Source organism: Chanodichthys erythropterus, chromosome 8 (genome assembly GCF_024489055.1).
Source record: "Chanodichthys erythropterus isolate Z2021 chromosome 8, ASM2448905v1, whole genome shotgun sequence".
NCBI classification, from domain to species: domain Eukaryota; kingdom Metazoa; phylum Chordata; class Actinopteri; order Cypriniformes; family Xenocyprididae; genus Chanodichthys; species Chanodichthys erythropterus.
The window spans coordinates 389008-400349 of NC_090228.1; positions in this window are offsets into that span (position 1 = coordinate 389008).

Here is an 11342-nt window from a genome sequence, read left to right on the forward strand (position 1 = left end):
ACATGTGGCTTTTGCTCAGTCTGTATTTGAATCTGACACGACCTATGGGCTGTTTATTCTGCATGGCACCGTATCATTTGCAAGTGGTTCTGACATAAAACCAGTTTTAATTTTACGAGATACCGGGTCTGCTCAATCTTTTGTGTGTAAAGATGTATTGCCCTTTTCTGATCAGTCCTACAGGTAGAAATGTCTTGGTGCGAGGTATTGAGATGGGATGTGTTCAGGTTCCACTCCATAATGTTCACTTAAAATCTGATCTCGTTACAGGAGTTGAGTTGGGTGTGCGCCCAAATCTACCTGTGGGCGGGGTTGGTATAATTCTTGGGAATGATCTCGCTGGGGCTAACGTTTTCCCTTGCCCAGTGGTGGCTAATAGACCTGATGCTTGCCTCTTTCAGTCTGATTTGTCAGCTCAGTTTCCTACGGTGTTCCCAGTTTGTGCAGTAACGAGGTCGCAATTGAAGAAGTTCAACGATGTAATTGACATCTCTGACTCTTTCCTTGCTGTTAATTCTGAGTCTGAAAAAAATCCCTTGGTTGTAGAGGCCGAAGTAAAGTCTGGTTCAGAAATATCAATAACTGAGGGAGTTCATTTACAGGTGGGTCGAGATCTAGCCCAGAAGGCTGATCCTACGCTGCAAAATTGTTCTGAGGTGGCAGTTAATGTAAATGAGATCTCTGAGTTGAATACTGCTTATTATTGGGAGGAGGGATTTCTAATGCGCAAATGGAGACCTCCGCATTCTGATGCGGCAGACTGGCAGGTGAGATATCAGATTGTGTTACCAACTGGGTATCGTTTGCAAGTTTTAAAACTGGCTCATGAACATCCTCTGTCAGGACATTTGGGAGTCACGAAAATGTTTCAGCGCGTTTCTAAATATTATTTCTGGCCCGGATTAAAATCTGCGGTATCAGATTTCTGCCGTTCGTGTGACACATGCCAGCGTGCAGGGAAGCCGAATCAAAAGATTCCTTTGGCACCTTTGTATCCCATTCCTGTGCTAAGTGAACCTTTTGAGAGATTGATTATTGATTGTGTGGGCACGTTGCCCAAATCGAGAACTGGGCATCAGTATCTTCTGACAGTTATGTGTTGCGCGACGCGTTATGCAGAAGCTATCCCGCTGCGTTCGATTAAAGCTCCTCTAGTCGTGAAAGAGTTGGTAAAATTTTGTACCACTTTCGGTCTGCCTCGGGTGATCCAGACTGATCAGGGGTCAAATTTTACCTCAAAAATATTTGCACAAACGCTTGCCGAGTTGGGAGTAACTCATAAAATGTCCAGCGCGTACCACCCAGAAACGCAGGGAGCTCTTGAAAGGTTCCATCAGACGTTAAAGTCTATGCTCCGTGCCTTCTGTGTGGAGACAGGTAAGGATTGGGTAGACGGGTTGCCGTTGTTAATGTTTGCCATCCGTGAGTCGGTTCAGGAATCTTTGGGCTTTAGTCCCGTTGAGCTCGTGTTTGGGCACACGGTTCGCGGGCCGCTAAAGCTCTAGAGTGAGCAGTTGTTAAAGAAGTCTAGTTCACCTGTGTCGGTTCTAGAGTATGTAAGCTCTTTTCGTGAGCGTTTACATCAGGCATGTGCGTTCACTAAAGCTCATCTGTCTTGCGTACAATCTAAAATGAAGAAGCGCTTTGACCAAAAAAGTGTGTCGCGTAATTTTCAGGTGGGTGATTTAGTTCTTGTTCTACTTCCCATCCCTGATTCTACGTTTCAAGCGAAATTCGTTGGTCCTTATGCGATAGAGAAGAAGCTTAGCGAAACGGATTATGTGGTGGGCACACCAGACCGTAAACGTAAGAGCCGGGTCTGTCACATCAATATGCTTAAAACCTATCATGTGCGAGAGATGACACAGACTCCCTCGTCCTCAGTGCTTGCTACTCCTATTTATGTAAGTGCTGAGCAGATACAGGAGGATGGTGTGATGGAGGACTGTCAAGGTTGCGGGGTACGTTTGGAGAATTCCGTTGTTTTGAACAATTTAGATTCTCACCTAGAGCATTTGTCGGCGTGCCAACGAGAGGATGTGGTGAGAGTAATACAAAAATACCCTGTTCTCCGATGTTCCGGGGAGAACTACAGTCCTGTGTCATGATATTGATGTGGGTACCTCTTTACCTATAAAGCAACATCCGTACCGACTCAATCCAATGAAGCAAGCAGCAATGAAAAACGAGGTGGAGTATTTGCTGAAAAATGAGTTGGCTGTCCATAGTCAAAGTCCGTGGAGTTCTCCATGTCTGTTGGTTCAGAAACCAGACTCTTCCTTCTGTTTTTGCACGGATTACCGAAAGGTTAATAGTGTGACCAAAGCAGACTCTTTTCCTTTACCTCGCATTGAAGATTGTGTGGATCGAATTGGTTCTGCCACTCATGTAACTAAACTAGATCTCCTTAAGGGGTACTGGCAGGTCCCTTTAACGGCCCGTGCTAGTGAACTATCTGCGTTCGTCATTCCTGATAGCTTTCTGCGATATAATGTAATGGCGTTCGGGATGCGGAACGCTCCGGCGACTTTCCAGCGGCTGATGCAGAGGGTTTTATCAGGAGTGACGAACTGCGAAGCATATCTGGATGATCTAGTTATTTATTCGAACAGTTGGGAGGATCATGTGACTCGTTTAGATCAAGTGTTCAGTCGGTTGGCTGAGGCTTCCTTAACTTTGAATCTTTCAAAATGCGAGTTTGCAAAAGCAGTGATCACGTATTTGGGTAAGATGGTAGGTCAGGGGCATGTGAAGCCCGTGATGGCCAAAGTGAGTGCAATCCTTGATTTTTCCCATACCTGTGAATAAACGCGAACTTCTGAGGTTTCTGGGAATGGCGGGGTACTACCGCGGATTTTGTTATAATTTCGCAACGATAGTGTCCCCACTGACTGACCTTCTTAGCACTTCAAGAAAATTTGACTGGAATGAAAGGTGTGATCACGCTTTCTCTGCAGTGAAAGATTTATTGTGTAACGCGCCAGTTCTTTCAGCTCCTGATTTCGCACGGTCTTTTCAGTTGAGTGTTGATGCGAGTGCTGTTGGAGCTGGCGGAGTGCTGACGCAAGAGGATGACTCGGGGCTTGAGCATCCCGTGTGTTATTTTTCTAAGAAATTTTCTAAGTGTCAGCGCAACTACAGCACTATTGAGAAGGAGGCGCTGGCCTTGGTACTGGTGTTGCGACACTTTGAAGTGTATTTGGGAGGTCATTGTAGCCCGATTAAAGTGTACACCGATCACAATCCATTAGTGTTTTTGTCACAAATGTCTAATTCCAACCAGCGTTTGATGCGGTGGTCACTTGTTTTGCAGGAGTACAACCTTGAAATTAAACATCGCAAGGGCTCAGACAATGTGGTCGCTGATGCGCTGTCCCGAGTGTGCGGAGCTGACGAGTGATGCGTTTTATTTTTTTTGCATGGCAAAAAAAAACTTTAGTGATGGGGGTGTTACGTCTAAAGACGTATTCATTGTGTTGTAATGGGTGTGTGTGTTGGAGTTTGTTTGTTTGTTCTCTCTCCTGTTCTTTTTCCCTCTCGTTATGAGACAGGTGTTCCAATCAGATGGGTTCAGTCCGGTCGTGGGTGATTGGATGTTGACGAGAAGGAGTGAGGATATAAGACGTGGTGGAACACTGGAGAAGGGAGAGGGACTTCCTTTCATCGGGGCAAACACTTCCTCCCGTGGCCCAGACTCATTTTGTTGTAGTTCTTGTATTTTGTGTATGAGTGAGTGAACTCAGTATTACAACTTAACCCTCTGGAGTCTGAGGCTGATTTGGGGCCTGGAGAAGTTTTGACATGCTCTGACATTTGTGCTTTTTTCAGTTGTTCATAAACATATTAATGGAAAAAGTGTCATTACACTGTATTCAGCACAAACTAGGCTACAATAATATGTGAGGAACATGTATGTACATGTTTGTGTTTTTGAAGGAATAACATTTATGCGTGGTTATTGAAAAAACTAAAAACTTAAGTCACTGAAATAAGGCCAAAAAAAGTATAGTAAATCTGTGTTCACAAGACTTTTGGGTATTGGAGGTTGTAGACTATAATTTTTTCTTCAGAATTATGTAAAAATTTTGCTGCCTACTCCTTCATATAAAACAATATATTCATTTAGTTTTTGTAAGACACTTTTTGCCAAGAAACACAGTATGCGAGGAGGCGTGAATCACCACTGAAAATGGGCCATTCTCACCTGAGAAGACAAAAGAATTGGATAGTAATGAGCTGAAATGACTTGCATATTAATGAGGCATTTCAGTCAGGTAGGCTGTGAAAAAAAACCTTCTGTGATGTCTCAAGCTCATTATGATATATGAAACATACAGAAAAATATTATTACAATATAAAGTAATGGTTTTATATTATACTTTAAAATATAATGTATTTCTGTGATGCAAAGAGTCTGAATATAGGCTTTTAGTTTAAAAGCATGCACATTTGGAGAAATATTGGATTCTCATATGCTTATGTCAATTTTCTATACAGAGGGGTTATTTTTATTTAATATTCACTGTCATTACTATGAGCGCTGGTGTTTTCAATTCATCCTTGAAGTCGGAGGGCGCTCTGTGCATTTTAGTCCACAAATTCATCTAAAAGAAGAAGAGGCTATTCCATGAATGAAGTTTCCAATTCATACAGCAGCAGGAGGGCGCTAAAGAAACAAAAACTCATCTAAAATTCATCCATAGAAGAAAAGTAAACAGGAAGTAACTGCATGTCTTCTAGAGATCGCTAACCATGACTTTTACATCCATATAAACACTTTTCAAGACAATAAAAACACGATTGAGATGATGAATGCATGTATTGCCTCTGAATTTGCGTCTGAATACTGCTGGCTCCGTGGGCGTGGCCGCATTAGCGGATAATGAGCTGAATCACAGTCTTCTGACATGGCTCTCTTTTCATACAGATTACATAAACACAGAAGGTTTGTTTTCGATTTGACTTACATGATTTAAAACCTGACATCTTAACGTTTTTTTAGACATAAGTTTAATTTTTCTGTGATTAGTATTCACTTCAAGTTACAGTTCATTTTCTGAGAACTATCAGATTGGATTTCGTTCAGAGGGAGAGGAGAGATCACGCATCATGTTAGTTTTTTTTATTTTACAAAAAGCACAACATTTTGTTTTTACTTTGAGTGTATATAAATAAAAGAAGACATTCTATAGTTTCAATTGATATATTACTTATGTCTCTATGACAAAAAATGACGGAGTATTTGAAGTCTGTTTTGCTGCAATGTGAAAAAAAAACTGCAAAACGCGCCGACGCGTTTTTAGACCTCAGAGTGCTCTTTATCAGAGAGAGAATTGATGTGGTTTATTATTCTTTGATTTTGTTTTTACGTTGCCTATGTTTGTTAACGTTTTATGTTTTTCTTTAAGGGAATGTAGGGGGAGGGTGCCATTTTTGTTTGTACTTCCATCTTTTTCTCTTGGTTATGGCCAGGGAGGGAGAGAGGGAAGATTTATGTATTTAATTTGTGCGTTATCTTTGTCCAGGTAAGTTAGAAAATTATTGGGTTAGTTAGTTTGGGTTTTGTTTGTTATGTTGGCCTAGCCCTCCCCTGAAGTTTTGTTCCCAATTCCTTTGTTAATGCTCTGAGATTCTTTCAATTAAAAACAGAACTAATTTGAACTGGTGTTTGTGTTGATTCTGGGACGGGAGGTTGGATTGCCCTGGTGCTCTCTGTGATGTATGGTAATTGTGTTATTACTCCTTACCTGTTGAGGGCGCTCTCCATCTGTAAATGTGTGGGTGGATACGACCTGTGAAAGAAAGAACAAGAGATGAGTAAAAGAGATCGTCACGTTAATCTGGTGTCTCTGTAAATTATTAACATATACGCACAACAACTGTTACAATATCACATGGTGTCAGAAGAAAAAAGATGGAGCAGTTGAAGCCTCCTAACAGTTTGTGTTTCGAAGGAAATCTGGCAGAAAACTGGCGAACGTGGATTCAAAAGTTTGACCTGTATCTCGTTGCAACTGGCATTGCAGAGAAGAGTGACAAAGTTAAGTGTGCGACATTTCTTCACGTGGCTGGAGATGATGCTATAAAGGTATTTAATACCATGGACTTTGATGATGATGTGGATGATTTTGATGTGCTCAAAGAAAAGTTTAGAGAGTACTGTGAGCCAAGAAAGAACATTACGTATCTGAGACATATCTTTTTCACGAGAGCACAGGGACCGAACGAAACCATTGATGCATACGTGACGGACTTGAAAAATAAGGACTGTGAATTTGGACTGTTAACTGATGACTTGATTAAAGACCGCATTGTCTGTGGTGTTAACAATGACACTGTGAGAGCTAGGCTTCTCAGAGAAACGGATTTAAACCTAAGGAAGGCTGTGAATATCTGTCGGGCCAACGAAGTAACACAAAGCCATATGAAGGTACTGCATGAAGAAGCAGAAGTGGCCGTGAACAAAATCACGAAAACCAAGTCAACAGTCAGACAGTCGAATATCAAGCACACAGGGAAAGAGAAGGAAGAATGCACAAGATGTGGTTATGTACATGAGCCAAGGAAGTGTCCGGCATATGGCAAAACTTGTAATGAGTGCTTGAGGAAGAACCATTTTAGCCGCATGTGCAAAACACCAAAACAAAAAGGCAAACCTAGGAAAATGGAGAAAAAAGTCCATGAAATAGAGCAGCAAGAAGATGCTGAATTGTTTATAGGCACCATCGAAATTGAACGAAGTGAACAGACAGCTAGCAAATGGCTTGCACAAATGAATACAGTCTCTACCATGGAAAGTGAAAACAAGAAATGGACACAGGAAGTCAGAATAAACAAGTGCATACTAACCTTTAAGCTAGACACAGGAGCAGAATGCAACGTGTTGTCTTATAAAGACTTTGAGAAAACCTCTAACAAGACAACATCACTGAAGAAGTCAAACTGCTCGTTAGTTACATATTCAGGCCACACGATGGAGCCAAAGGGCAAGGCAATGCTCAAATGTGGTTACAAAGAAGATGAGTTTGAGCTAGAATTCCAAATTGTAGATGAGGATTCACCAGCTATCCTTGGAAGAGAAGCATGCTCAAAACTCGGACTGATTAAAAGAATTTACAAAGTAGAGAACAAAGACCAAACTGACATTCTGAATGAATACAAAGATGTGTTTACTGGTTTAGGATGTGTACCAGGATTACACCACATACAGCTGAACCCAGATATTGCTCCAGTCATTCACGCTCCCAGGAAAATACCCATAGCACTAAAGGACAGGGTCAAAATGGAACTGAAACGAATGGAAGATCTTGGAGTTATAGTGAAACAAACCGAGCCCACTGATTGGGTTAATAGTATGGTTACGGTAGTGAAGCCAGAGAAACTCAGGATCTGCATAGATCCACAAGATCTTAACAAAGCCATAAAGAGAGAACACTACCCATTAAGAACACTACCCATTAAGAACAGTCGAGGAAATAGTAGCTGAGATGCCAAATGCCAAAGTATTCTCAGTGCTGGATGCCAATCATGGGTTTTGGCAAGTACAGCTGGATGAAGATAGCTCCAAACTATGTACTTTCAACACTCCTTTTGGGAGATACCGGTTCTTGAGACTACCATTTGGCATAGTATCAGCTCCAGAAGTGTTTCAAAAGTGCATTGCACAAAGACTAGAAGACTTAGATGGAGTTGTGAACATAGTGGATGACATTCTGGTGTGGGGTGAAGACATGGAACAACATGACAAGAGACTACGACAACTACTAGAGAGAATTAGAAGTATGAATCTAAAGTTGAACAAAGACAAATGCAAGATCAGGATGACTGAAGTCAGCTATGTTGGACACATTCTGACTGCAGATGGGTTGAAGCCAGACAAAGAGAAAGTCAGAGCGATACAGAACATGTCAGAGCCAGTGGACAAAGCTGCACTAATGAGGTTCTTAGGCCTGCTGCAGTATCTGGCTAAGTTTGTTCCAAACATGTCAGACGTCAGTGCTCCGCTAAGGAAACTTCTAGAGGGTAATATAGCTTGGCATTGGGAGTCAGAACAACAGAAGAGCTTTGAAAAACTGAAGTCACTTGTGAGCAACACCCCAGTGTTGAAGTACTTCGATGTCAACAAAGATGTAATACTGTCAGTGGATGCAAGTGCTGAAGGTCTGGGAGCAGTATTGCTGCAAGAAGGCCAACCAGTGGCATTTGGCTCAAGGTCTCTTACTGAGTGTCAGAAAAGATATGCCCAAATAGAAAAAGAGCTCTTGGCGATTGTCTACGGATGCGAGAAGTTCCACCAGTATGTCTATGGGAAGATAGTACAAGTGGAGACAGATCATAAGCCCCTGGAGACAGTATTCAAAAAGTCTCTCCAAAAAGCTCCTCCGAGACTCCAGAGAATTCTAATGAGATTGCAGCTCTATGATTTACATGTCAGCTACAAGCCTGGGAAAGAGTTGTACATAGCAGACACATTGAGCCGAGCCTACCTAAAAGAACAATCCGAGCCACTCCTGGAAGATGAGTTACAAGTTCATTCTGTGGCAGTTTGTTTGCCAATTTCAAAAGAGAAGCTGAACACATTCAGAACTGCAACAGCAGAAGATGAAGAGTTGCAAATGGTCATGGAAGTAGTTCAGTCAGGATGGCCTGCAGACATACAAGAAGTTCCAGCAGACATAAAAAAGTACTGGACGTTCAGAGAAGAACTTACCTGTTCCGATGGGTTACTTTTCAAGAACTGGCGAATTGTAGTCCCACAAAGCTTGAGAGCAGACATGGTAGCAAGAGTACATGAATCTCATCTTGGTATTGTTAAATGTAAAGAGAGGGCACGAGATGTCATGTTCTGGCCCAGCATGGCAAAGCAAATTGAGGATGTCGTGTTGAAGTGTGCCATCTGTAACACTTTCAGACGGAGTAACAGCAAAGAGCCACTCATTTGCCATGACATTCCAGACAGAGCATGGGCGAAAGTAGGAGTAGACTTGTTCCATTTCGATGGAGGTGAATATCTACTGTGTGTGGATTACTTTTCAAAGTTTCCAGAGATTGCCAAACTTACACAGACAACAAGCAGACATGTAGTGACAGCTCTCAAATCCATCTTTGCGAGACAGGGAATCCCGGATGAAGTGGTGTCGGACAATGGTCCGCAATTCTCAAGTGCAGAATTCAGAGTATTTGCAGAAAACTGGGAGTTTGTACATACCACGTCTAGTCCTGGATTTCCCCAGTCAAATGGACAGAGTGAACGAACAGTCCAGACAGTAAAGAACCTGTTAAAGAAAGCAAGAGAGAGCCAAAGAGATCCTTATGTTGCTCTGTTGGAGTACAGGAATGCTCCTTTGGATGGTGTAAAACTATCTCCTGCACAGCTGCTGATGGGTCGAAGACTGAAAACAAAACTGCCTACATCAGAAAAGCTGTTGAGACCCCAGCTGTACAGAAATGTGCATAATGCCATCAAGGGCAGACAGTTGAAACAGAAATGCTACTTTGATTGTGGAGCAAAACAGTTATCACCTCTAGCAGACGGAGACAATGTGAGAGTAAAAGTCAGAAACAACTGGCAACCAGCAACTGTGTTGAGGGTTCATGGAAAACCCAGGTCATATGTGATTCAGACACCTGATGGAAACACCTTCAGGAGAAACCGGCGACACCTGCTGAAAACCAGAGAAATGACTTTTCCACAACCAAGCTCTCTGGATCTGGAAGAATGTTCTTCATTGAACAGTCAGCCTGCAGATAGTGGTACTCCAGTGCAGTCACCTGCACTGTCACCAGTGAAAACACCTGTAACACCAACTGTGTACAAGGAAGAACAGGTCAAAAGGTCACGATATGGTAGACTGATTAGACCACCAAAACTTTATTCTCCATGAAAGCACTGTTGATGTATAAGGTGTAAAAGTTGTTTATAATTAGTAGGTTAGCAACACTGATTTAAGTTATAGTTTGACATTGAGTTAAAACTAAGAAAAAAAAAAAAAACTAAAGTAATTTGTGTGTTGTAATAGAAGGTTGAGTGCTAAGAAAATAAAGTAAATTCTAAGTAAGTTCTAAAGTTAAAACAATAGCAGTTGTGTTGCTTAAACTGTTCTGTTGAGGAATATATTTCTTAAGAAGGGAATTGTGATGTATGGTAATTGTGTTATTACTCCTTACCTGTTGAGGGCGCTCTCCATCTGTAAATGTGTGGGTGGATACGACCTGTGAAAGAAAGAACAAGAGATGAGTAAAAGAGATCGTCACGTTAATCTGGTGTCTCTGTAAATTATTAACATATACGCACAACAACTGTTACAATATCACACTCTCCAAGACTTTTTTTTTTTCTTTAGTTATTTTTATTTTATTTCTTATTTTGTTACTGGCTCCCCACCCCTAGACGGGTAGTTATGTAACAAATGTTAACCTAGATAAATGTGCACTTTTATTAGGCACATATACAAGTGTTTGTATGGAGTGTGGAAGCTGAACTATAGCGCGCTTACTGCAAGACATGGAGGCACTGGTGGGATCACTTGCATTTTTTCTGTTAACAGCGGGAACAGCTTAAAATGCTATGTCAAAATGCTTCTTTTATATGTGTAAACTCACAATAACTAGAACATATTGTTCCTTTGTAAAATAAAGAAAACAAACGGGATGCGCTTTCTGCTGTCTCGGTCTCCCTGAACTGAAGCACGTCATGAAAATAAACCAAAACTCAGCACATAGGCTACTTGCCTCACAGACATGAGAAATATATCTATTGAAGACTTGAAATGTCTACTTTTAAACAAACCAATTCAAATCGAAAACGCATTTCTCTCTCCTATACTGTGGAGATGGCAAGGCAGCATCATCTACTTCATCTTTGCAGCAGATACTGACTCAGAAAACACTAGTTTATTAATAAATAATTAAAATGTCTCCTTGCTATTTTTTTTTTTTCCTGACACATTCATAATCATTACTTTTGCCCAACCTGGTCTCATGGGAGAAACGTACATGCGAACGCTAGAGGCCGCTAAAACGTCAATGAGCGCTTTGGCTCATTTACACACGGTTTCGATGACGGCCGGGGTTGGATTATGGATTCGTAAAGACTCGTTTTGACGCCTCCTCGCGCAATATCACGTCATGACAAAACGCTTCTTACCAGAGTGTCCGATTTGTAAACGAACGCACTTTGGACTTTGCGTTGCTTGTCCGGCTCTACGCGTTTCACTTTTTTTGGCCGTGACCAAGCTAGCTCGGTAGCTCAGCCAATACGGAGTTGGACTTACGAGGCGTCGACTCCCTCCCCCCTGCTTGGGTACGAATTCCGCGAAAGGCCACTGACTGGTAAAAAAAAA